General features: G+C 36.0%; 1 protein-coding gene across 6 annotated transcripts in view; it reads right to left on the bottom strand.

The window, feature by feature from the left end:
- LOC120340681 (sodium channel protein type 3 subunit alpha-like) overlaps nucleotides 1–22050 on the bottom strand; it is a 128446-nt gene that overhangs the window by 89598 nt on the left and 16798 nt on the right. For 5 of the 6 annotated variants that reach the window (XM_039409008.2, XM_039409006.2, XM_078119796.1 and 2 more), the window contains exons 3-4: nucleotides 18622–18757; nucleotides 6449–6521 (exon numbers count right to left, since the gene is read on the bottom strand). The gene's annotated coding sequence lies outside the window, so the exon portion shown is untranslated. The remainder of the gene's footprint in view (nucleotides 1–6448; nucleotides 6522–18621; nucleotides 18758–22050) is intronic. The other variant, XM_039409007.2, reaches the window with a different exon arrangement.

The raw sequence follows: 22050 nt of genomic DNA, 5'->3' as shown, positions 1-22050 counted from the left end.
TGATTGCTCTGCTTCAAGAGATAGGCAGCGTGGTTCAGGCATGTTGAAGTATTTTAGAAAACCTGATTCTGTTGTTAAACGTCATTTATGTGACAATTTCTCAGTGTTCGATGTGCAAATTTTACTTCGAGATATATATCATAAAGAAAAACGGCATCAACTGCGCACTTGTTGTATGACATTGAATATCCGATTTTGGAATGAAATCGTGGACAATATATTTCGAAATCGACCCAAAACTGATTCTGAATTCATCATTGTCAAATTTCCATAATCAGCAATCTTGGTACTTCCATTATTTTTCACTTTTATTGAGTCCTTACCCACACAATTAGTAATATTTTTTTGAATTAAATGCCACAAGAGATAAATTTGCGTTGACGTAATCAAATTTGAAATTGTACGGTATGAAGATGATTTGTACCCGAGATGACAGTTAACGGTTGAAATAAATCGTAATCGCTAACCATCTGAAATCGGTTAACCATTCCCAGCCCTAGTAATATAGTTTTAATTCAATTATTCTATATACCGTAGTAAGTCACATTTTCTGTTTTTGAGTAGAGGGAAGGTGTTACCCAAATGAGAGCTAGGCATTGAATTTTGGTAAATGAATGACAATCACTCCTTGAATGTCAGCGCGTACTAGGACAATAAATTTTTGAATCTGAAATGTCTGCTTGCTATGTTAAAAATGCCGTGCAAGATTTAGTTGATAGATTGTCTTTATTAATAAATTTTGACATTACAGTGGTCACAAGAGCACATTACCGGTAATTACATATCTTAGAAACCAGTATTCACATGATAATGATAACAGTGACAAATCTTAAATAAGTTTCTACTACTTGCAGTCTAGGGATATTTCCAGAATGCCATTCTTATTTGTTTCTGGCTAAAATTATTCTTTTATAAAATTAATCGGCAAATAAATTTAGAAGTTCAGATGGGCGACTTGCTATACCATTGATAATTCAACCTTGGCCCTTAGGATCTTTGTTTGTCTATCATTCTCTGCAGTAAGGGGATTGTATCCAAGTCTCAATCAGACTCTTATCAGTTTCTTTGTCTGAGAATGAAAAGACAATTATCTCATTGAGTTCCCCGAGTGACTTCATCTTCGAGTTCACAATCTGTTCTGCATTCTAAGAAAGCACTTAGCATATCCACTAACTCTTAGTCTTTTTTGGCTGCTACTTAAACTGCTGTTTGGTTCCTCTTCATTCAAACCTCAACCTCATCTGGAGTGCTATGGTCAACAGAATTTCCTAATTCGGATCTTCCGTGATTTCTATGTTCTCTTTATCTGAAACTCCAGGTCTTAAATTTTTAGTCTATTTCACACACTGCAATATCATATCACAAAATTTCACTCTAGCTTTCCTAAAAACTTAAAAAGTATCAACTCAGAAGCCACATCCAACCACAAATTATAATGATACTGTATGTAGCAGCATTCAACTTTTGAATTTGTAATATACTTCTGTGTAGCTAAAACTCAACTGAAAATATATTTATTATGTTAATCTATAACAAAAAATGGTAATTTGTGTTTAATTTTGACTTCCCTTCGAAAAAACTGACTTTGCTCTTAATATTAAGATTTCACATCGACACCTATAACTGATTTTTTTATAGGGCCTTCCGGAAGGCCCTACCATTTTTTCTAGTATTGTCCAAATTTTATATATCATTAAACATTCTGTATTGCATTTTGTTTCTCAATAAATCAAGTAACCAATATGAAATCATGCTTCGTCTTAAAAAAAGTGCCTGCAATTAAAAAGAATACCTTTTTCGACACCAGAACAACAAAAATTAATCACATTTTCTGATCCTTTTGTCTGCGATTTAGCAGTTTGTCTATGGTGATAATAGAAAGGCCAAAAACTCGGAACCATTTCAATGTTTCGAAAATCCCGTATAGACGTCTGGTTAACTTATTTGTGCTCCCGGTCAAATTATCTACAACAAATGATTTTGTATATTACTCAGTTCTAAACTTTGTGCCATCGCTTTTCAATTATAATATTCGATATGTAAGGTCTACATGCAAGCTTCTTTCTTAGAGCCAGGTAAAAGAGAAAACGCTTCCTAAACAGGATTAGAAGTCTGGCGCTGGTAAATTATGTTAAGGTGGAACGCGCAGCGTTGTCGGGGCTACGCCCCTGCGCTAGGGAACAAAATTAAGAGAGTACAGAATTCTATCAATCACCAACAGTACAGATTAGAAAAAATAATTTGCACATTTCCTACGAAAAATTTGCAAGGCTGCAAAAAGTCAAATAATAAAGTACTATGGGTAAGTACAGAAGATACCTTCACACATAACATTTCAATTTCACTTTTTCATGACGGTGCTTTTTAATGCGAAGTTCTTCTTGCGTGATATATTATGCATCATTAATTTTATGAAATATTTACTGCATCTGACAACAGAATCTCTACACATTTAAAAGGTATTCGTTAACATGATTCCTTTTCAGACAAAGCCTATCATTAGAGAAATGTGTTTATATAATTTGCCCAATTCAAATTCTTCACGAAAATTTCTGAAACATTCAAGCAGTCCAGTTTTTCGTTCAACATTTACAATTTGGGCAAAACTTTCAGACGACGCAAAAAAATATGGATACATGGTGGTGCATCCCTTGAAACAGGGGTCTCGAACTTTTTGTTTGTGCAATGCCAAATTATCAGAGAAAAAACTCACAGCGCCTTATACGGAAAAAATTGCATATAACACCATAACGCAAAGACAACGACTTCAAACTTGTCTTTTTTTTTTCTGATAGAGAACGCTGCTGGGAAATCTCGCACAATTCACGATTGAGTTGGAGACGAGCGAGTTCGGTGTCCAAGCAGAGCGGTGCAGGTCACTTGGTATCGGATATTCGAATAGTAAAATGCCATTTGAATATTTTATTATTCAAATATTTTGCCCAGCCCTGGTTGTTACGTGTGTTGTTGTTACGATGACTTGGTATTTTGAATACGCGCTTAAGGTTTGTTGCCATTTTACCTTGCGTTGTTTGTGTGCGGCTCTTCATAACTTTGTCGTTCGAAACCTTGCCATTTTACCTTGCGTTGTTTGTGTGCGGCTCTTCATAACTTTGTCGTTCCATATCAATTGTGTTCAATGTAACTAACAGTGTTTGTGTTGACTTCGAAAAAAAAAAAGCACCTCTACTTTAAAATATCACAGCAATCTGCAGATAAGAAATGCTGCAGTAAACTGATCTACCGTAGTTTTGAATCATATTTTTGCGATCTTGCATAGTCGACACTCTCTTATTTTAGGCTGTCTCTGCATGCAAAATACCAAGATTGACGATTAATAAACTAGAAGTAAAATTGATTTTAGTGCAATAAAATATTGATATTTCTTTGTTCCAAATTTGTATTTGGTTTGATTGTAAATTTTGCTGGCATGCTTAAGAGCAGATCTATTGTCATTTTGAAAATAATTTCTTGTAAAATTCGTAAATTACAGAATTACGATCAGATTAAGTTCAAAGGATACATGACACAGATATGAGGCAAACTGATAATAGCTTTTATCAAAAACTAGTAGAGGATTAGGGTCGCAAATATAGTTCATCTTCAAGTTAATCAGGATCTGATAGCAGGTTGGCATGAATTTGTTGTCTGTTGAACTGAATCTTGTTGGTTGGATAATGCCTATTTTGATAGCAGGGTTGAGAGCAGTTCAAAACATTCAAAGACTACAACCTATTCTGGGTCGCACTACTAGAAGTTCCTGTACTACTGAATTTGGCAATATTGAAGCAGGTGGTACTGGTTGCTTTCATAGCAGTAGCGGAATAAAATCCCCCCCCCCCCCCCCCCCGTTTTGACACTTTGGTCGTAATGGGGACGTCATTCCGATATCGGTACCGCTTTGACCAGTGATTCCCAAACTAGGGTTTGAGAGTCGCATGCGGCTCTCAACAACCTCTCCTGCGGCTCTTGTTAATGCTTCAAAAATTAATTACTTTCGAAGAAAATATTTCATTGAAAACAAATCATTGAAATTAAAATGCGGAAGTCTATTAGTTAGTCAAATGGATTCCCCCGAGTTTATTTGCGTAGAGTTGACAAATCTACAAAATGCAATAGTGACGCAACAAGCGTTTTCGTGGCCACTCGGACACTTTTCACTTGGAAAGATTTTAGACATGGCTTTAATCATTGGCTTGTTTTCGTGGATTTTCAGTTTTTGTCGCATTTCTGAATATTATGTATAAATCAAATAAGTGAATGATTATTTTAATTTAAAAAGGGCCCGAAATATCTAGCAATCATCTCAAGCAGCTACAGCACCTTGCATCTTCAACGATGCCGACCCGCTTTGACATACTTAATAGAAATCAAAGCCAAAGTAACTGGTTTAAAATACGGAAAACAGTTTAGTTGCCTGATTACTTAGCTATTGGTATTCATTATCAAGAGATATCCAAAATTGTGACAGTGATTATTTTTTAAATCTTGATTGTAAAGTAGAATCATAACATTAATCAAGCCCTTTCTTTTTCATCGGGTTTATCATATTAATCCCTAGACAAAGTCATCGTCAAAATCCTACTTTGCATGCTCAAAATCTTGAAAAGATCTCATCGACCCTTGATTATTAGCGCGGCTCGTGAACACCTGCACAGTAGCAACAAGTTCATATCTTACTGGAATATTATACTGTTCTTGGCTGTTTTCTGGTTTAAACAAAGAGATATGCAAAACGTTTTATATGGATGGTCATATTAATCAGGAAAAGCATGCAGAACAGAGATTTTTAGGTTCCGGAATCTTGCGAGATTTGACGGAGCGCTTTCATGATCAATCGGAGACCAAAAAGCGAAAAGGGTGATTACTCGGCGCCAAGATGTCGCGAAAGACGACGCCGAGATGTCGCAATATGAGGCGGAAGTGCTGTACGCTATGTAAAAAAGCCACATGGTCATTCTTTGTGTAGCAAAATTTTTGTTGCTTTGAGAATATCGTTAAAAGAAAACTTTGACAGATCAGAATTTAAAATCAATTTAGTTTATTTTGTTTTTTTGGAGATTTACGAATTCGAGTCGCCACAGATCCTAATAACCAGTATAATTAATCATAATTAAGCTTTATAAATCTTTTCACGACCCACTAAGATTCCTTTTGCGATCCACCAGTGGGTCGCAACCCATAGTTCAGGAACCGCTGACCTAGAATATAATATGTGTCTAGATTACCATGCACCCTGTCCATTATATTGCATGGGATTATCAAGGAAACGCAAGTGTGCGAGTGTTCGGAGATAGCACACTAATATAATTTGGTATGTCATTGTTTTAAGTCAGTGGTCGGCAAACTTTATGTACTTGCGGGCCAAATATCAGCTTTTTTGGTAGAGCAGGCTGCAATTAACCCGCCTTAGAGCAATCGCCACATAAATTTCGATGCATTCGCACATTCTATTGCTGTGTTTAAAGCCTGCCACAATGAGATGCGTATGTGGTGTTTTTTAATATATTATGCAACAATACATTGTCTTTATTCACTTATTATCATTGTAAAAAAAAGGTTTTATGGCAAAAGTCTGCTATGCTGACTGGGCGTGGGCATATTTATTCCAAGTGTAATGCATTTTATATGAAGCTGCTCACAGCAATATGAGCTTCCAAACGTGCAGATTACACGTTTTGTACTGCCGCACATGAGCTGTGGCTCAACCCCAGGGTCTCGGGGTCGAATTTGGATGACACGCTTCGTAACGAGTTTAACATTAAATCCCTTAATATCTGAGATGCTGACTGGGCATATTGAGCAAACTGATTTTAAAATGCGCAAGAAAGAAATATATTTTTCTGTCCAAGCACTTTGGAATGTTCGACCCTCGTCGCGAACAATACATACAACTGACTCTACTTATCACAAAACAAGCGCCGTACAGCAGCACTCGTTACCACATAAGTCCGTGTAGAGACAATAATAAATTTAGGATAAACTATTGTTTTATGCATTAAATGTCGGGTTGTTTGAAGGCCGCAACAACTTAGCTCACGGGCATTTTTACATTTTAAAAATCAAAATGTACTCGAAATACATACAATTGACGCTACTTATTACAAAACAAGTGATGACAGCAGTACTTGTTACCGCATAAGTCCGTGTAGAGACAATAATAAATTCAGGATGAACTTTTGCTTTATGTATTAAATGTTGGGTGGTTCGAGGGCCGCAACAATTTGGCCGCATTTTGCCGACCCCTGTTTTAAGTAGATGAAAAACAAACTTTAATAACATTTCCTCAAGATAAAATATCATCTGAATTATATCATCGAGGTGGTGTAAATATTTTGAAAAAAATAAATTAAACAATAAATACTACTCTTTACAATATTCTGGACTGCCAATTTTTTGTAACAGAAAAAAATCTTCAAAAAATCAAAAATATAAAATGAAAAATTACCCTTTTAAAAGGTAAAAATCCAGTTCAATTTTCCTTACTTCAGTTGAAGACATCTGTTGATCTTGCTTGATATCTGTATATAATATATATCTATCATAAGAAGAATATCTTTATAGTATGCGAAAGAATATGAACAAAAAATAAAAGTTGATTCATATTTAATTGCAAATAACGAAAAACTTTCGAACAGGCCAGTCAAGGGTGGTCTAAAAACGGGTAGGCGGGCCACATGCGTCCCGGGGACACATTATGTGCGGCCCGCGAAGGTGGTTGGTTCCCAAACTTTGGGTCGCGACTAGGGCTGTCCAAGCGAACCAAATATTCGAAATCGAATCGCAAATTATTCGAATCTTTTTTTCAGCTAATTTTCGAATCAATAAAATTAGGTACCGGTACATAAAGCGGAAACCACCTTTACGGGATGTTTTTCATCGGGCAAGGGTGGCGCTCCGAGCTCAGACCACTCTCGCTACGGGCTTAATTGGTTTCCCGATATTTCTCTCCATTCATTTTGTGATAAACATGTCATTACTAATGCCCGCCCGGTGGCACGTGATTAGCCATTTTCATGCATGGTCATCATAACAAGGTATAATCGGTCATGACGTTTTTGAGAGAGAACAAGGAGAAAAAGGAGACAATTTAGGAAACGATAGTTCTATAAATAGAATCGATTTGAAGCTGTTGAGTTGGTTATCACAGGAACATGGTACAGGCAACTCAAAGCTGCAACAGGTGTTTTGGGATCCTTATGATGGCAATACCATCGTTGAATGGAATTTGTAATTTCTTATGATGGCATTACTGTATTATCCATCTATATACCAAGGCAAATAATTGCATTCTTGCATTTTGATGGCTGTTGTACACTAACAATATTATAGTCATCAAATAACATTGTCATCAAACTAGCTTGGAATTTTTAAATGCAATTTTGAACTTGAGCAACAGTTTTATCTATATTGATGGTTGTTATTATTTTGCTGAAATTTACACGAAAAAACATAAGACTAGTGAATAGGATTAAAATAGCATCTACAGGCTTTACATGTCCTATTAAAACTGAATCCATCAAAATTGAGATTGCAATTTTTGAATAGTGCAATTTTTACTCTTAACACTCAACAGTTTTTGAGACCCAAATTTTGGAGTTCTCCAATTTTTTTGACCAGTTCATACAAGCATGTGATCTCCTTTCATAAATCTGAAAACATTGTATTGCAAAGTACCAGCAGTAAGTAAGATGTAACTGCACATACGTTACCACAACATCGTAGGACAGGCGTTTATTGTATAATAGAAACAGATTTAATATTGCACAATAATATTCGATTATTCGGTTCGATACAGCGAAAAATTAGATTCGAATCAAAAAATTATTCGATTTTGGACAGCCCTAGTCGCGACCCCATCGCCTAATTTCTGTCAAACATGCGCACACAAGTGAATAGGATTTGGAAGTTGGAATATTAAAGTTAAAGTATGTATCGTAAAAGTGACTTTGGATTTTTCAGCAATAACTCGACCATTTATGGTCCAAACAGCGCCAGAATTCGAGAAAAATTCAGGCTTCAAGAAATCGAGTTGGTTTATTATTTTTGGTTTCTTATTTTGCATCAGTGTATTATCGGCTTGGTAGTTATCGAATAAACCAAGAAGAATTGGTTTATATGGAAAATGGTCCTCAAATTAGGCATTTGACAAGTACAGTATTGATTGCCGGGCGGCGTCCCAGCCGAGTAATTACACTTTAGGTTTCGATCAGTTGCGAAATCGCTTTGTTCGCGCACATGTCTAAAATCTACGAGTAGGTTACCAGTTTTGTACACATCGGCTCCATATAAAAGTAAACATTTTCGTGCTGCGATATTATGTATTTAGACCAGACGTTTCATACATAATTTTATCAAGTCCGTCTATGTTTCGCCGAAGAACCGTTATATTTCCAACCTGAGAGATTTTTACACTGTGGTTTTCACACAATGCCATGTGTTATCAAATCTTTTGAGGCTTTCCGTTTATCCGGCGCATTGCCGGACTCGCTTATATATTTTTTAATTCAATTTTCAACGTCCACCCAGCCGACATACAGGCAGGGATGGCCATTTCCGAATACTAAACTATTCCGAATACATTCTAAAATAATGTTTTCGAATTTGTAATTCCGAATACATTCTAAAATCGAAAATAACACATTTTTTTTCAGTTTATAAAACCCAGTAAAATAGGAAATAAGCTTCAATAGAAATATCAGAGTAAAGCCACAAACCAACAGTATATGTATACAAATTAATTAATAGTTTGTGGTTAGGTTATTATGTTTAGCATATTGTTAAGTCTGAAATTAGCAAAAAGTTAGAGCAGGGGTAACCAAACTACGGCCCGGCCGGATCCGGCCCGCATCGTCATTTTATCCGGCCCCCAATAACACGCAAAAATGGCCAAATATTTTTTCCAAAAAACTTTTCTCGAGCATCGTCTTCCTTGTTTATTTCGTAACATTGACCAATCAGCAAGATGCAAAAAGAGACGTAATGATGGGCCTTTTCGCATCCGCTCAGACACTTTCGTCACCCTGACAGATTTTAAGTTGTGGTTGTAAACAATACTTCGTTTTTGCGATTTTGAATGCTATTCATTAGTTTCTGGTTGTGTTTGAGAAATTTAAGTATGAATCAAATATGTCAATCATCATTTGCCTCTTTCGGAGTTGTAGTTTTAATAGTAGTAATGAAAAATTAGTCTAGAAATAGCTGTGACAAAATAGGCTAAAATTCTCCACCGGGAGGCAACGTTTTCAGCGACAGATGCACTCGTGGCACGTGCATTCCACAAAACTGTTTACGTCTTTGTGCTAAAATGACATCGAATGTGCATTTTGCGCTAACAGTACTGAAATCCCTCGGGTACTGCTTCAGTTTCACAAGTCACACTAATTTTGTACTGCTTAAATGCGGATATTCATGTAGGTAAGTTACAAAAAAATAAAGTTCATCCGATTTGAACAAAAAATGCGCCAGTGGATAGATCTGAGTGAAAATAAGAAAACAATACCCAGTTTTTTAAAAACGGTCAAGAATTAACGAAGATATCGGAATTTTAGTACCGCACGACAGGCCACTTTTCCATAAGGATTGTATAACTTTTTTGATAAGAACTGTTATAAATATGAAAAAAAAACATATCAATCACGAATCTTTCGATCTGCGACACATCTATAGAATATTGAGACTATTTCAGGTTTCATTCTTGCAACGTTCTTGACACCGTCGAAAGATCGTCGCAAATAAAGTTGTGCATGTTAGTTTGGCAGGCGTGCATTGTGGGTAATAATTAACGATGTTCTGATTGTACAAACTTCATAAAAATTGGTAAGTATCAAGTTAGGGAAGAAATACACACGTCCACATAAACTTTATTGGTTTTCATAGACAATATCATTAATTTGCCCCACGTATAACTTGAGCGTAATTTTAAAAGCTCAAAAGGTTGGGAAATTTATACGCTAATGAATAAAATTCAAATACCAGATAGATAATAGTTGTTTATTTTATCTAAATTATGTCGAAATTTCATGGAATTCCCCGCTACAGCAGATAGTCCGTAGTTTGTATGAGCCGTATTCCGTAAAGGTACTTAGCAGACGTGATGGGCACATATTTTGGCGCAAAAAAGCGGATTTTGTAACATTCCCAATTCATGTCTGCACCGTTTTGATAACAGCTAAACTCAGGAGTGTCGTCTATATAATATAGAAATCTTCTACATTTGTATTCCTAGGATATTCTCGATCTATATTCTGCGATATAATATAGAATTTAATATTCAAGTCTTCAGAAATGTAGAATATATATTGTGAATAAATTGAATGGATTTCCCAATTTTTGCGAATTTATTGTATTGCATTGACAAAAGCATTTGTCCGGCCCGTTTCAACACAGTTTGAGTTATACCCGGCCCGCAGTCAAAAAAGTTTGGTGACCCCTGAGTTAGAGCATAGGTTCTCAAAGTGCTCCGTACGGAGCCCCAGGGCTCTGCGAGAGAAACCCAGGGGCTCCGCGAGCTATTCAATTACTTTTCAAAACACTGACTAATTTTGTAACTGTTCATAGAAGCAATAACAGCTTGATGAAATCTGACAACAATATAGCCTCAAAATATGGCAAAGAGGGGAATTAAAAAATGACATTATTTATAAGCAGGAGCGCAGCCAGGATTCTTAAGAGAGAGGTGGTTCAAAATTGGTATCGGAAATTTTCGCGCAACATTCTTCGCGATTAAAAAAGTGGATAACGAGATTTCTGTTCGTGGATTATTCAAACCATGACCGATGCGAGCATTTACCGTGTCTCGTCGATATAATGTAATTGTGCTCATCGTTACTCACGTTTGATTCAAGATTACTATTAGGATTACTGAAATGAAAGAATACTATTCTAAAATAACATAAAATATGTGATAAACTGCCAACTATAAATAAATTGGAATCGTATTTTTGCGATCTTAGGATTCGTCGTAGTTGATTTGTTCTTTTGCACTCAAGATTCGTTTTTAAGATAGCGCCGTTTAAAAAATCACAATGTCTGGGCAACTTACGAACAATTGAACTTTATTTTATTGCATTCGACTCTGTCGGTAGTTTCAGATTCATGACTTGTATTAACCCTATTAAAAAGATTCAGCATTTAAATTAAGTAAAGTACTTTTAACTTGCTCAGGAATAGGAATCTGAAAGTAACAATTTTAACATTTATTTTGGGGCTCCGTGAATAGTAGTCAACCTTTCCAAGGGCTCCGCAACACCGAAAGGTTGAGAACCCCTGAGTTAGAGGATAGGTGACCACCATTGCCACGCGCGCAGCCAGGATTTTCAAAATCGGAAATTCCCATTGCTGTCTGTAACATCCGCAGCGATATCGCGCTCAAAGAGCCGTCTTTTCAGCGAATAATGACCCTCCTTTCACGTAAATTATTCAATCCATGACAACTGCGAGATTCTAATATGTCTTTATATATTAATTTAATTTGTCCAACATAACTCGCGGTTGCTTCTTCTTACGTCAAAATAGAAACATCACTATTTGGTCCACGGCAATCTGTGGCCTAAATGTACAAGATAAACTGCCTGATGTATTTAATTTTAATACGTATATTTGCAATCTTGTTAACTCGTTATCGCCATTAGAAAAATTCTAATAACTGATATAAAATCCTGCAAAGTACAACTTCATTTCATACAATGAATATACATATAAAGTTTAGCAGTAAATTGAAAGTACATATTCATCGCCGCGATTACTACACCTGGTAAAAGAGCCGACTTTAACAACGAATAATATAACAACGAATATATATTTTTCTGTTGTGCAAAGTGATTTTTTCGCGACCGAAACGGGCATATTTAAAATGTCTTGCTTTATTAATTTAATTGTTTTCAATTTAACCTGCGGTTGCGTCGACAAAATAAAATCCTCACCACCCTAATATGCCATGGCAATCCGCAGACATAAAAATAAAAATGTGTGGTACTGTTTTTATCCGTATTTTGCGAATTCGGCAAATTTGAGATGTGCAACACTGACTCCGCTCAATCGAAATGCTGCCACTCCGATTATTTTTTAAATAAAACCGTTCGAAAAATCCATAAATCTGCCGTAAAATTTATTTCAGCACAATAAAAATTGATTGAATACTTTAGACCAATGGTTCTTAAACTTTTTGAGCCGCGCCCCCCTTTAAAAAATTTTACAAACTTCGCCCCCCCCCCCTATTTTTGCTTTGAAAAAATGCTTTTGTGATAGGCAGGTTGCTATATATTGGTTGCTACTGTTGATCTCATAGTGTCATTGCTCAGATTGTTTAGGCATAAAACGCTTCGGAGTACAACTTCGCCATTCACTGTCGTATGTATAAAGCCAAATAGTGGTTGGTCGTCATACATTCTCGTTTTTCCGCTCAGTTTGCAATACTTGGCAAAGTCGAACTAATTATTAAGTAAAACTAAACAAGCAATAAACCTATGCTTTAATGTACTTTCTGTTTAATCGTTTACATAAGACACGTAAAATTTAAATCAATTGTTGTCGCTAAGGCGTTTGCGATTGCATTTTGTTTAAATCTACATTGTTTACGTCAACGTGGCGTGGTATTTAAGCCCTAAAAATCTTGATTTCGGTGTTTATTCTTCCTAAAGCCGAAATTTCCCTTGACATATTATTGTGCCGCGAAGACGATTATAATTACTTTTTTTGGTCTCGAATGGAACCATGACACCTCAGAGGAAAACGAGCTAGTTTTTATTATAATCATCAGCGACGAGATGCTAAAGATAGAATAAAGAAGTGAATCCGTAACTAAAAATTTTTTTTATTGTAAAAGTGGCATTATAAAATACTAAAAATAAAACGGAAAACGCCATGAGTTTAGTTTTGGGGTGGACCGCTACAGATTAAAAACACTTTCTTAGACATTGAAAATCTCATAAATTCCTTGTGCGTGCTGCACACCAGTAGTGTTCTAAAACTACAGACTTGATATAAATTTTACTCCGTGGGATCGCAGACTTAGGAATATCTGAACGATGATATCTTGAAATTAATCGAGTGGCGGCATTGCGATAGAGCGGAGCAAGAGTTGCAGGGACAGCTCATATTGGTAAAATTGGCAAGAATACAAATCAAAACAAAATGTAATCAACATTTTTATGGTTGCGGATTACCGTGTTATTTTGGAGTACTGGTGCTTTTATTTTATCGACGCAATCGCAAATTTAATTTATCACAATTAAATGAATAAAGCAATCATTTTAAATGAGTATATCAATCATGAATTGAATATTTTATTCAACAGAAAAACCATTACATATCCGTTGAAAAAGTCGGCTCTTTTTATGACTGGCGTAATCTCGTGGACTAACTCAGAAGCCGTACCACGGGGATTTCGTTTCATGAATATGTATTTTTCATCTACTAATATACTTTACATGTATTTTAATTGTACTAAATTAAATATACTTTCTGGGATATTATACCAGATCTTTCTAATGACGACAATGAATTTGCATGAGTGCAATATATATAAAAACTAAATATAATCGGGCAGTTGATCACACTTTATTATGTCCGCGGATTGGCGTGGTATTTTAGATAGGTAATGAGTTTATTTTGTCGTGAGTCGCCGCAACCGTGAGTTACCTTGAACACAAATGAATTAAAATAGAAAGACATTTTGAATTATTGTAGTTATTACGAGACAGAAAAATTTATTATAACACGAAAAAGCTGGTATTTTTAACGAATGCGGAGACCGTTTCAGGAGCCCTTACATGTAAATTTTCGATTCCATCTTGTGACCTCTCGCGCCCCCCTGTGAGCATCTCGCGCCCCCCAGTTTAAGAACCACTGCTTTAGACTGATTATATTATATACATTCTCACAACACGGTGAAAGTTGCGTTTCAAACCTTGTATAATGTTAACACAAAAACTTTCGACGGCAATTTAATTAAGGTAATGGATAATCATGCAAATCCCTCCCTCAATTAGTGACGATATGTTTCTAAAAGCGGACCAAACATAATCTGGAAATTTTGTGATTTTCACTGCCTAGAAAAGCTTTTTTTAAACTGTCGCGGGCCTCAACAAAACATATTTTGTTTATGGTTTCATTTTCAGTATTTTAAATTGCCGCTTTTCAATCAAAAAATTTGCGTTTTCTTTAGAAACTCGCCGCCTATGAACGTATTCATCGGATTCACAATTCTGTGCGAGTACAAAAACAAAATCATTGTCATCGATATCGTGGAACGAATTTGCCTTTTAAAGAGAATAACACAAACGTAAAGGCGTTTACGGCCTAATCAACACGTCCACTGATAAAGCAATCGCGCGCAAGTTCCTATCGAGTATGTTTTAACTCAGCGGAAACGTCTTGAAAGCGGCGTCGAAAATGTGTGACGTCACACAAATATCCGATATTCTTATGAACAAATACATTCGAATACTTTATTCGAATTGGCCATCCCAAATTGCTCACATTGAGATAATTAAACTGATAAACTTACTGTTTTTAGAAGTTGCTCAACGTTTCTAGTGGGGTCGCGAGTATCTGTAGGCTTGGATTTTATGAAAATTGGGGTCGCGAAAAAAAAGTTTGGAAACCATTACACCAAGCCATTGTCAGATATTTGTATTTATTGGCAGAAATTTTTTAAGTTTTATTAGCTATTCCAACTGGGGCTCGGATCCCAAAATTTGGCCCCTTTTCCTAAGCAAGATGTTGGGAATGAGATTTGTTAGAATCACGATATTTCAAGATTGTATCTATAAACGTCAAAGCCAGTGGTTCTCAAATTTTTTTAGTCCCAGAGCCGCATTTCAAACCTCAAAGTTATGAAGAGCCGCACACAAACAACGCAAGGTAAAATGGCAACAAACCTTAAGCGCGTATTTAAAATACCAAGTCATCGAAACAACAACACACGTAACAACTAAGGCTGGGCAAAGTATTCGAATAACGAATCAAATATTGAAATATTCGAATGGCCTATTCAAATTACCAAGTCATCGAAACAACAACACACGTAACAACCAGGGCTGGGCAAAATATTTGAATAATAAAATATTCAAATGGCATTTTACTATTCGAATATCCGGTACCAAGTGACCTGCGCCGCTCTGTTTTTTTGAAAAGTCGTTGTCTTTGCGTTATGGTGTTATATGCTTATCTTTGCACTTAATTAACGTATCATTTAAAATTCCATATTTTGCAAAAAAATGTACCGACCGTTCCGTAAATTTGAAAACGTCAAACCAGCTTAGGTATTTAAAATAAATTTCCCAAATTTTGAACTCCGCATGCTTGGTGACATGTCATTAGCCATTTCTTGAATAACCGAACATAAAGTTGATTAAAATCAAATGTTAAAATGACTTTTCGGCGTTTCATTGTAAAAAAGGCAATTTTAGGTCGTTAGAAAACTCTAGTTATATAAATAGCATGGATTTAAAAATAACCAAAGTTTTTCCAAAACCTTTCCTTCTACCTTTAATAAAGCACTTTGTATTAGCTCTTTAGTGATCCTTCCTTGGCCAAGTAATGTTTCGAATATGTAAACATTTTACTCGACCATGCATGGCCGTTATGCCAAGAGAAGAATGTATCATCGAAAATGATAACGATTGTTAAACTTTGAAGCATTTTGGCAGTAATAATTAGGCCTTGAGGCATGACATAATCAAAATCATCAAGTGAAGTGCTGAATTTGCGTATTCCGTAAAGAAAATTGAGCATTACTCAGTAAGTAATTTAGCTACAATAACCATCGGGGCGTTGTTTTGTTGAAAAAAAAACTTGAAGATTTCAGTTATAATTAGCGTCTGACCCTCTATTAGGCACAAAGGCCCAAAAATGCCTATATTGGCAATTTATTTAATCGCTAATTTACCGTATTTATTCGATTATAACGCGCAAAATTTTGAACTGAATTTTAGGCAAAAATCAATGCTGCGCATTATACACGAGGTCTGAGAAATGCGGTATTGAAAATGTGGTTTTAAACATCTGAAATGTGCGTGCGCTCGCGCATGCACATTCCAATGCAGGACGATTTCGTGCAAGCACACGCACATGCGACAGCTCAGCGTGCGTTTGACATTCGTGCAAGCGTTCGATTTCGTGCAAGCACACGCACATGCGACAGCTCAGCGTTTGACATTCCCGCTGCGTTGAGAATATTTATTTGCCATTATCGTACTGTACTGTAGATACCCATTATATATTACCCATTATCTATTATGGCAAGACAAAAACGTTCTGCATATAGGGCTGCATTCAAACTGGAGGTTGTTGATTATGCGGAAACTCATGGAAATAGAAAAGCTTCTAGAGAATTCAATGTACCAGAGACAAATGTCAGAGATTGGAGAAAGCAGAGGGTTGTTCTAAAAGATATGAACAAAACAAAGAAAGCGTGGCGAGGGAGACAAGCCCGGTACCCAGAGTTGGAGAAGGAGCTTTATGATTGGATAGTTGATCAAAGATCTAGTGGGTACATTGTCACTTCGCTCCATATTAGACTCCGTGCACAAAAGATTTGCAAAGATTCAACCTTTAAAGCATCTAATGGTTGGGCACAAAAGTTTATGAGAAGGCATGGACTTGCACTGCGCCAGAAATCAGAATCAGAGACTGAATCCGATTTTGAAGAGTTTTGAATCACTGTGTGCTTTTAATAAATTTTTGTTCATGCTGTGAGTTGTTACCTTATGTGCTTACCAGTAGTTAGTAAAGAAAAAATAAAAAAAAGAATTTTATACCAATTTTCATTCAAAATTTAAAGGTGCGCGTTATACACGAGTGCGCGTTATAATTGAATAAATACCGTAAATCAACATTCACTTTAAACAGGCACGGTTAATTTACAAGCGGTGATAAGGAAGACCAAATCCAAGGCAGAGGATAGAACTCGAATAAAATTAATTTGGTTTCGAAATCAGCCCTTAATGTATTCAACAGCTGTCGCTGATGAGGACGCAAGGGTATACTAGAAATATGAAACTCCGATATCCGGCGACCCCTTATTCTTGCAAAAAACGAGAAAGGGCGGGAATGCAGAATACCAACTTAAGGATATCACTGCCGAAACGATCGCGGTGACAAAGACAATCAGCGGTTATGATGAAATTAACCATTAACCAGTAAAAAACGCTTTATTGCCGACTTTTCAATGATTCTATTAATTTCCAAATGGAGTATCGACCTCAGACGTTTAGGATCCCTGTTACGTATAAAAAAATATTCATTATTCTACTATTCGGTATTTGTTAAAAATATTCAAATCATTCAATTTGAAAAAAGTTTCGATTTCGCCCACCCTAGACTAACAGCCATTTAATTTGGCTTTGATTTCTATTAAATTTGTCAAAGCGGGTCGGCATCGTTGAAGATGCAAGGTGCTGTAGCTGCTTGAGGTGATCGCTAGATATTTCGGGCCTATTTTCGGTTACTGAAACAAAATTAAAAAGCTCTAGAAATTGAAATAATCATTCACTTATTTGATTTATACATAATATTCAGAAATGCGTCAAAAACTGAAAATCCACGAAAACAAGCCAATGATTACAGCCATGTCTAAAATTATTCCAAGTGAAAAGTGTCCGAGTGGCCACGAAAACGCTTACTGTTGCGTCACTATTGCATCTTGTAGATTTGTCAACGCTACGCAAATAAACGTACGGGGGAATCCATTTGACTAACTAATAGACTTCCGCATTTTAATTTCAATGATTTGTTTTCAATGAAATATTTTCTTCGAAAGTAATTAATTTTTGAAGCATTAACGAGAGCCGCAGGAGAGGTTGTTGAAAGCCGCATGCGACTCTCAAACCCTAGTTTGGGAATCACTGGTCTAAGCGGTACCGATATGGGAATGACGTCCCCATGGACCTTTCTTCGAGCATCGACTTCCTTGTTAACTTCGTGACATTGGCCAATCAGCGAGATGCAAAAAGTGACGTAACAATGCTCCCTTTTCACATCCGCTCAGACACTTTTCTCACTCAGACAGATTTTCAAACGTGGTCGTAAACATTACCTTGTTTCCGCGTTTTTGGACTCTATTCGTTAGTTTTCAGTTGTGTTTCGGAAACTTATTAAACATAAATCAGATAATTCAATGATCACTCTGTCTTCCTAAGAGTTTTAATTTAATTGCAGTAATAAAAAATTAGTGTAAAAATAGCTGTGATAAACTAGGCTAAAATTCATTTACCGGTACTTTCAAAAAACAGATTGTTGTATGCGATGAACCCTGATGATGGTTCGAAACACATACCCCATTTTACAGGCGCCAACTCGCAAAGGCACTCTCAAAATAGCCCCGGAAATTTTCTAATGGTAAAGTATAAGAAGAATTTTCTGGGGGTCAAAGGTCGGGGAAAGGTCCATTACGACCAAAGTGTTAAAACGGGGGGGATTTTATTCCGCTACTGCTATGAAAGCAACCAGTACCACCTGCTTCAATATCGCCGAATTCAGTAGTAGGCCTACATAAACTACTAGTAGTGCGACCCAGACTTGGTTTTAGTCTTTGAATGTTTTGAACTCCCCTGCTATCAAAATAGGCATTATCCAACCAACAAGGTTCAGTTCAACAGACAACAATTTCATACAAACCTGCTATCAGATCCTGATTAACTTGAAGATGAACTATATTTGCGACTCTAATCCTCTAATGGTTTTTGATAAAAGCTATCATCAGTTTGCCTCATATCTGTGTCATGTATCTTTTGAACTTAATCTGATCAAAATTCTGTAATTTAGGAATTTTACAAGAAATTATTTTCAAAATGACAATAGGACTGCCCTTGAGCATGCCAGCAAAATTTACAATCAAACCGAATACAAATTTAGAACAAAGAAGTATCAATATTTTATTGCACTAAAATCAATTTTACTTCTAGTTTATTAATCGTCAATCTTGATATTTTTCATGCAGAGACAGCTTAAAATAAGAGAGTGTCGACTACGCAAGATCGCAAAAATTTGATTTAAAACTAGATCAGTTTACTGCAGCATTTCCTATCTGCAGATTGCTGTGATATTTTAAAGTAGAGGTGCTTTTATTTTTTTGTAAGTCGACACAAACACTGTTAGTTACATTGAACACAATTGATATGGAACGACATTTTAAATGCTCATATTAGTCACGAATTGAATATCTTGCAAATCATTATCACTGAAAAGGTTGGCTGTTTTCAAAAGTGGCTTGTGCGCGGTGACTGTTACAGAAGCCATTGCATGGCAATTTCTGATTCCGATTTTGAACTACTCCACCTGACAAATGAAATCGAACAGCTGCCATCAAAAGTTTTGCACACTTTCTAATTTATGATTGACCGAAATCGGATTAAACTATTCGAATACTATGCTAAATGAAAAGAATGAGGACATTCCTAGTCACACGTAAAGCTGGGCAAAATATTCGAATAGCGTAACGAATATTGAATTATTGGAATGGCATATTACTATTCGAATATCGAAAACCACGCGACCCTCACCGATTTGCTTGGTAACGGACTCGCGCGTCTTTAAATCAATCATGAAATGCGCGAGAATACCTACCTACACTGATCATCGTTAAAATCCTTTTGGATCGGCCCACCAATAATTGATACCCTGTGTCATGTGGGTGATGACTTTAGATCAACGGTTCCCAAACTATGGGTCGCGACCCATTGGTGGGTCGCAAAAGAAATCTTAGTGGGTCGTGAAAAGATGTAGAAAGCTTTGATTAATTATACCGGTTATTAGGATCGGTGGCGAGTGGCGACTTGAATATGTAAATCTTCACAAAAACAAAATAAATTTAAATTCTAATCTGTCAAAGTTTCCCTTTTACGATCTTCTCGAAGGAACAAAACAAAATTTTGCTACACAAAGAATGACAGTGGGGCTTTTTTACACATGACACATTTGGACACTGTACAGCCCTTTTTACAGTGTTTCCCCGAAATTTAGACAGGATTTAGATTCATTTTCTTTAGAAGAATAACACTATGTTTTTTTTTTTTGAAAGAGGTCTTTTGAATTAATTTATCAAAAATTGAATTACATTGTAGAAATCACGAGATTCTTAAACATTATATAAAAACCGACAGCCATAGTTTTTATTTGAACTCCTACATTGCCTCCTGTATTACCTATACAAAAATCAGGTGACAAATATCATAATTGTGATTGTGACATCACACAATTTTGAATAGAGTGCGATCTTCACCTTACCTCAGGTCATTGAATCTTTCCTCTGCCACACATTTTAAATTCATTTTAATTAAGGGTAGGGTTTAATTAAAATCATTTTTAAAATTCAAATTAGGTCTTATTTTCAGGCCAGGACTTATTTTCGAGGTAACACGGTAGTTTAACGATGATTAGCCATTGCTGTGTTCTGTGTTATGTCATAACGGATTTTAATGGGTCGCCATAAGATGTGGTAATAAATAGTGGGTCGCAACTCTAATAAGCCACTGAACCACTGCTCTAGATTATTAATCACATGCCCCTGAGGCCCCTTCCTATAGTCTCCAATGCAGGCCAGAATGGTCCGTCTTGAAGCTTGTCATCCGCGAAAATCACAACAAAAGTTGTTTTGTTTGGTCATGCCTGATTGTAACTTTTTGGTGATAATTACTTCACGCCTTCAGAATTTATGATAGAAGGTTGATCTATACACACTTACATGATTACATCATTCACATTGGAAACCCTTTTCTCTCTGTACATCGAGGTTTGGAAGTGAGGAAAATGACGGTCCGAAGTTAAAGCCATACATATTATAAATTACTAAACTAGCAAAAGTCAACATACAACCAATTGACATTTCCTATAGCTCCAGATTCCCAACACCCAATCTCAAAAATCACCCTTCATGATCGTGCAGTCCACAAACCATAGAGTACACAACAAGATTCTTGAAAACCACAAATATTAGAAACATCGCAAAGAGGCTTATTGCTGAAAATCTAACAAACTGGAATGAGGATTTATTTCTTCAAGGAAAAGCCTCGTAAAACCAATATGGTTATGCATATCTATGAACTTTGAATGGAAAAGACAGAATAAAATAATGGATACTCCAGAAATTCTGGACGAAGGCTATCATTAAAAAATAATATAGGTCGGACATTTTTCCATCGTGTTTTCATTTCATAAAATTATCATATTTATCTTATTTGTTCAGTACATCATTTTTCCTGCCATAACGATTTTTATATGTATTGTGAATTGTGCAATCTCAAATTTCATTTTATTTTCATAATAAAAGCGTTAGTTATGAAGCGGTCACTTTCCATAACTTGGGGGTGGGAAGGCAAACTTCGTCAACCATAAAACATGGTTGGCGCCGTGTTGATACATTGTAATGTCGCGATAAGCTTTCGATTTTGTCATTCTCTTAAAGTATTTGAAAGTGACTGTTTACTATTCGAATATCCAGTACCGCGGGACCTATGCCGTTTTGCTTGAAAACAGTAATTGCACTTCACTAAATCGACCCCTTGAATCACGCAAAAATTTGCGCATGGCACTTGGTAGCAGACAGAAGCAACTGATTTGAGGAATCTTATTTGCTCAACGTTTCAATTCCTAATTTCGCACGAGGCGCGCCAATACAGTTCTGTTTAGAATTTAGAATTGTCAAGTTTATGCTAATTTTTGAGAGGAAAATTTCATTTTAACCAGTAAAATTGCAATTATTGCCAATTTATTTATTCAGCATTTCAACACAAAATACCATTCATGATTCACTGCAATGACGACTTTGCAGAGTTTTTATTTGAAGCAAAAAAATATAACCAAGTTATAGGTCAACTATAGTCTTCATAAATATCCGCATTTCGATGTCAGAGAAGATAATATTGTTCGCTTGAAATTATGACGGTTAATTCACAAACAATGATGATGAATAGCGAAGCCCATATTCCGATAAATATCAAGATGAAAAAGGTATTTGAATAAATGATTAGCAACAAGTTACAATCAATATGAATACCGTATATGCTCGTTTTACTGTCCGATCTGGATTAAGGGCCAGTTTGAATAGCC

Source organism: Styela clava, chromosome 14, assembly GCF_964204865.1.
Source record: "Styela clava chromosome 14, kaStyClav1.hap1.2, whole genome shotgun sequence".
NCBI classification, from domain to species: domain Eukaryota; kingdom Metazoa; phylum Chordata; class Ascidiacea; order Stolidobranchia; family Styelidae; genus Styela; species Styela clava.
This window is presented reverse-complemented; position numbering and strand designations above follow the sequence as displayed.